Here is a 6,447-nt window from a genome sequence, read left to right as displayed (position 1 = left end):
GAGTACATTGTATATAAAATGCCACACATTGTTTTCAGAGTGGATGGTGTGTGAACATGTCCCTTAGCAAATTCATTATTAGGCGAACTGGATTTTAGGCAGATTTGATGCCTGATCTAGAATTTGTTAATGTCCGTTTTTTTCCTGATCATGATAGGAATATATATGCATTGTAACACTAGAAAGGTAAAAGAAAGTATAAAGAAGAAAATAAAAATCATCCATAATCCTATGGATTTTCCATAATCCATAATCAGAGTTAGTGGTTTAAATCTCTTATGTTCATATATATATATATGTGTGTGTGTGTGTATATATATACGTGTATATATATATATACGTATATATATATACACACATACATATATATACACATATATATATACGTGTGTGTATATATATATATATATACACACATACATATATATATACACATATATACATATATATGTGTGTGTATATATATATATATATATATACACACACACACACACACACACATTTTTTTAACATAGCCCAGCTCCCACTAGATAAGCACTTCTGTGTTCTAAGCGTCTTCCCTCCACACTGTCCCGGCTGTTGCACAGGCTGAATGAAGAACTCAGGACCGTCTCCCGAACGCATCCCCAGGAACCACCCTCTGGAGTGTGGCTTGAAGCCCTGGAGAAATGGGTGGTGTCTAGACCCAGGAGGGGGGCAGAGAGGAGGGCAGGCTGTGCAGGGGGGAGGGACTCCGGAATTCTTCGGGATAGGACTGGATCTTGGCAGCTCCCCCTGGAGACAGGCATCATGCTGAGATGAATACCCCTATCAGATAGTTGGAAAAACCAAATAAACACATTCAGAAAGTCTTCTGGACTTAGGCTCTGCCCTCTCGGCCCCCTCCCTGCTTTATCTTTGCCACCTGGTAATGTACTTCTGCTTCCTGGGAACTGGTCCCCCTGGTGTAGGGTGTTGTTACAGGGAGGGAATCAGGCCAGCAGGGGCTCCACTGGGACTCAGTGTCCACAGTGCAAGACCCTTTGGGGCCCTGGGTGACATCACACTTGGCTGCCGTGACAAGTCGTGGTAGCCGAGGAGCCACTGAGCCGGTCCTAGATCAAACCTGTCGGGTTCCGAAGCCAAGGTCCTTTCTCTGTTGAGACCTCAGCTCATGTGTTCGGCAGTTCCTCCGCATTTGACCCTCCGTCAGCCCCAAGAAGGCAGATGAAGACCCCTGTCCGTTCAGGGAGCTGGAGCGCGGGGCTCAGTGTGGAGCCACGGCACGTGCAGTGACGGCTCCCCCTACCCCCTTTCTGGGCCCTTTGGCTCTGGCCCCCGGGACTATCCTAGTAGCACCTCACCCCCGGCTGCTGTGGGCCCCGGGTCCCTGAAACACAAGTTCATCTGGCTTGCAGAGCGAGAAGGAGCAGTTCGTCACTGAAGCCAGCGGAGGCCGTGAGTAACGTGCCCTTTCCTTTCCGGCACGTGTGTGGGGGCCACGGTGTGCCCTTTTAGGGTGGGGGCCTGTGTCTCTGCAGAGTCCTCCCCCAGAAAACCTTCTAGTCCTTGACATCCATCACTGGGGGTGGGGGGGGGTGGGGCTCAGCTTTGCTAGGCTGAATGTGGATGAGTCTTTATTTAATGAAGGCTAGAAACAGCTCTATGTTCGTAGAGATTACAGCAGGCACCCCTCACCCTCGCCACCTCCACCCAGCCACCGGCCCACAGGGCTTGTGGCCCAGGCTCCGCTGCCCGCTGCCCTCCTCCAGCCCCCCTCGCCCACCCACTCCGTATTCCAAGAGATCAAGGCTGGATTCTTCTCAGTGCCTCTGAGTCGGGGGTGGGGGGAGGGGGGCGGGGAGCTCAGGAGAGACGTTTGCCCTCACTACTGATGGGAGATGCTGCAGTCTGACCAAAGGCCACCCCCGTCCCCAGGCATTTGGCAACTTGTGACCTGAATGGAAGACCCTGGAAAAACAACCTAACAGGCGTCTGGGGACAAGCCCGTCCTCTTGACGCTGCTTGTCTGTCTGCTGGTTCTAATTACAGCCTTCACTGGAGGCTGAAGCGGAGGGTACAGCAGCGAACAATGAACATCTCAGCCTGGAGAGGAGCTTTTGAGGGGGTGTAGCCGTGGGGGGCTGGGGCAGGGCCCGTGGGAAGGGGAGAAGTGAGGACAAAGTGCTGGGCACCTTTGCCGGAAAGAGGTGATGGGAGTGTGGCCAAAGGCAAGAACCTGCACCTGCTGGCCCCTGATTACCCAAGTACGTGCCTCCCCTGTCCCGTCCCCCCCCCAGCAAGCCGGCCACGACCTGGGCTCTTTTACCCCTTGGATGTGAGGCAGACTGGGGGGGAGGGGGGTGGGCACTGACCATGTGCATCAGGCTGGCTACTTGCCCTCCTGAGCACTTCTGAGCCCTGGATGCCTGGTGAGGGTTCTGGGTGGGTCAGAGGAGGGAGACCGAGAGAACCCCCTTGTGTGGCTTCCTTAGGCTCGGTGACTCTTGTCCGCCTGCTCACTGCCCATCCCCCTTTGTGCCTGGCACCTGCCACTCACCGTGCAGACTGTAGCTGAGAGAGAGAGCATCTTCTCCTCGGGCTGGCATAGACACCCCTCCCCCACCCCAGCCCCAGCCCCAAAGCACTGCAGTAAGTCTCCCTTAGCACCTGCTCTATTGCCCTGTCGCCCCACCTGGAAACCGAGCTCTTCAAAGCCGGGGCCATGTCCTGACACCTGTCTGTGGCCGCAGCCCCTGATGAGTGGTAGTGCTTGTCAGTGTAAGTTCTGGGAGTGAGGGACTGATCGAGTCCTGGCCTGAGGAGCTCCCGATGTTCTTGGGGGCGGGGCGGGGGGGTTTCCAGCTAACACTTAGGAAGACTTGATGTGTCTGGGTGCTACCGAGTGCCTTACATGGAGGAGCTCGCTGAATCTTGTAAGCAGAGAATATCGTTCCCATTTGATCGACAATGAAACTGAGGCACGGGGCGCCTAAATACGTGTCCGAGGTCCCACACCTTCTAGATGATGGAGCCCATCACTATGGAGTGGTTAGGGCAATGCAGCTTTCATTGAGTTCTCAAAACACCCCCGTGGGGCTGGTGTCGTTGCCTGGAACCTAAGCGTTCGGGGAAATTCAGCGTCTCGTTCAAAGGGCACCAGCAAGGAAGCATTCGGGTCAGAATTCAAACCCTCTGACCAGTCCTGAGCAGACAGACTCCGAAGAGAGGACCCTGAAGGCCAAGGGGGCCCCTCCAGGCAGGAGCCGTTTCCGCCCATGGTCTGTCCCACCTGACTGGGAAGAGACCCCGAAGTGACAGCTCTTACTGTCATTTAGTGAATAAACCATGCCAGGGAGCCCAGCTAATGGGGATGTGGTTGGTAACTAGAAGGTCCTCATAGATCACAGGGGTCACCGTCAAAACCCTTCCCTTGGACCAGGACTAACTGCCGGTTACCTGAAGTCTTCTAGTTCAGCCCCTCACTGTCCATGGCAGGTTTTTTGGAACGAAGGGACGGGCTACACAGGTTTGCAAGTATGGCCAAGGCCAGCGCGACCGACATAGGACTTGCCGGTGCGGTAAAGGAAATTCCGCTGTGATTTATGTGATGGTAAACAACCGGTCTTGGCCTGGAATTCATTTTTAGGCAAAAAGATGAATGTGGTATCACTGCCCTAATGCTGATTTCTTCACCTAGATGCTAAGCGCGTTCAAGAGAGAGCCCTGCCAAGATTCACGTTCAGCCTTAGCGGTTTGTCCTTCCCGGGAGCACAGGCTGACTCGAGAGTAATTCCTGGGATCGTCCCAAGTGGAGTTGGCGGAAGAGGGTGTAGGGCAGACTCGGGAGGGAGGGAGGGCAGAGCATCTTTGCTACCGCTAGAGGCCTGGGCACCCGGGCCTCTGGCTGGCAGACACTCTCTCCCTCTGGAGCCGCCCGGAATCTCTGAACAGAGCCATGAGCAGAAAAGCCTTCTGGGCTCTGGGAAGGAAAGTTGCACGGCCCACGCGCCAAGGGGCCCTGTCTAGTATCGGGGGCTCTCAGGTGGCATTCACGGCTGACCCCCGCCCTGACAACACCTGTTTCCGCAGCTCACCCCGGGTTACCCTAGATGCCTGTACCTGCAGCTAACTTCAGTCCACCAGGTCCTGGACTCAGGCGGAGCCCGCGAAATAGACTCTCTTAGCTGCGTGTTACAGACTAACTAGGAAACCGGTTGAGAAAAGAGGTTTCTAGCTCGTAATTGCGTGTACCCAGCACAGATAGCTGCTTTGCCAGTCGATTAGCCAATTGTGTGGGGGGAGGAGGGGAGAGCAGCTTTTTGGCCTCAGTTGCCTCTTTAAGAGCGTCGTCTCTGCTCTGCATCCATCCGTGTGGGCCGGTGAGCTTTCTGCACATCTCTTTCTTCCGGAAACCCCGACGAAGGGGATTTGGGGCGAGGAGCCAGAGCAGGGCTCAGAGGGAAGTGGGAGGAAGGTGGAGGTTGGCGTGGAGCTATGGGGTGACTGCTAAGTCCTCCCTGGGCCCTGAGATGATGTGGACCAGACAGATCCTCCTCGGGCATGCCGCGAACCCGGCACGAGCCCGTGTTCATGTCACGTCTCCCAAGAACACTCAGAGCATTCCAGACTTTAAGTTCTTCCAGTTTGCTTTGTGTTGTTCTGAACAGGAGCCGGCCTTTTTATTCCCAAACAGTACGTACGCGTCTTGAGGGCAAGGACCACGTTCTAGACTTCATTTTTTTTTTTTCCCCTCCTCAACCCAGGGTGTAGCAGAAAAAGCCTGGCTTTGACATGATTGACCTTCTAGGGACCTCCTGGATCTTTCTGTACCCGTACGAACAAAAGTTAGGGTAAACGCAAATGTATTTGCATATATACTAAATAAACAAATAAATAAAACTGGCTGTGTGCCTCTCGGAAAAGTACTTGTCTTCTCTGGGCCTCAGTTTTTCCATTGATAAAATGAGGTCGTTTGACTGGGGTTCTTGGGGGAGATTCTGGTTCCAAGCTCCGTTGGGCTCCGAGTCTCCTCTTGGATCACGAATGTTTTTCCTCTGAAAACTGTGATTTGATGAAGATTTGGTCTCTCCTCCCGAAGCAATGGCCTCTTCTTTCCCACCTGGCTCTTGCCTGCCAGCCTGACCCCCTGGCATTCCCCCCCCCCGCTCTCTTTGTTTGCTGGGCCCTGGAGCTGGAGAAGGAGCCTGCCCCTCCTGGCTTCTCAGAGGGAGTCCTGATGAATACAGATATCGCCTCTTTTGCATATTAGCACCGGTGCCAGTCTGAACCCAGCTGTGTGCAGCGTAAGGTGAAATATAGATTCTCCAACCCGGCCACGGCTTCTCCACGCGGCTAATCGCAAAGCTTTCTGAGTGGGCCCACGATGCATATGCATAAGCTCTCCTTTGGCTGCAGGGTGGGCGGAGGGTGAGTTCACTCTCTTTTCCACTGGCACTCTCTGTGCCTCTTCGGGTTTCCTTCAAGAGCAGCAGGCCGTCTGGGCTGAACACTGACTTGAAGTGAACTGGCCGGGCCCTGGACAGGCCTCTCGGGATCTCTGGGACTTGCGTCTGGAACAGGATCCGCCCGCTCGGCCTGGCGGCAGGAGCCCTGGTTTGTCAGCAGTACCCCGAGGGAACAGGCCTGGATCTTCTGTAGGACACAGATCAACTCCTTTCCTGGTGCTGGAGGCCCTTCCGCAGCTGCCTTCTGGACTTCCCTGCCGGCTCCAGACAGAACAGCTCTTCCTGTGTCTCTGAGCCTCTGCACTGGCTTTTCCTCTGCCTTCTCCCTGGCCTGGGGGAGGGTGGGGGCGGAGGGTCCGTGTCCCTGTAGCCCAGGGTCTGCCTCTGCCACACATCTGCACTTGGAGCTCATGTCTGTCCCCACTGGCCCCTGAGGCGTCCCTGGCCCCTTCACACAGTGAAGAAGGCCCAGGGCCAACGCTCTTGGAACTCCCTTGTTCAAGAATTCAGTTTTTATTTTTTAATTAAAAATCCTTTTCTTTCTCAACGTTTATTTTTTGGAGAGTGGGAGAGAGGGAAAGTGCCCAAGTGGGGGAGGGGCAGAGAGAGGGAGACGGAATCCGAAGCAGGCTCCCGGGCTCCGAGCCGTCAGCACAGAGCCGGACGCGGGGCTACAACCCACGAACCGCGAGATCATGTCCTGAGCTGAAGTCGGATGCTCAACCGACTGAGCCACCCAAGCGCCCCACGAATTCGGTTTTAATACCTTGCTGGATCTTGCCACAGGTGTATATCTTGCAGAGGCCGAGATGAGGAAGAAAAGCCAACCTGAGGGGATCATCTCGGCACCTTTAACGGGAAACAAATCAACGGCGAGGATTTTGGCTGGTGCAGGATGTTACCGCTTTTGCTGTAGACACCAGCGAAGCTCCTTTCCGGGAAACCCGTCAGATCCCTGTGTGGACACGGCCGGGAAGTCGGGCCGCTGGTCACCCGGAGG

At 54.6% G+C, this 6,447-nt stretch overlaps 1 long non-coding RNA gene across 1 annotated transcript; it reads left to right on the top strand.

The window, feature by feature from the left end:
- The first annotated feature begins 448 nt into the window (after positions 1-448).
- On the top strand, positions 449-5,994 carry LOC147579725 (uncharacterized). Its single transcript, XR_015252046.1, has 2 exons — positions 449-4,566; positions 4,599-5,994. It is a non-coding gene; the product is annotated as an uncharacterized LOC147579725 (long non-coding RNA).
- The last annotated feature ends 453 nt before the right edge of the window (positions 5,995-6,447 follow it).

The sequence above is a fragment of the Puma concolor genome, chromosome B3 (genome assembly GCF_028749965.1).
Source record: "Puma concolor isolate L17-30 chromosome B3, mPumCon1.1.hap2, whole genome shotgun sequence".
Classification (NCBI taxonomy): Eukaryota; Metazoa; Chordata; class Mammalia; order Carnivora; family Felidae; genus Puma; species Puma concolor.
This window is presented reverse-complemented; position numbering and strand designations above follow the sequence as displayed.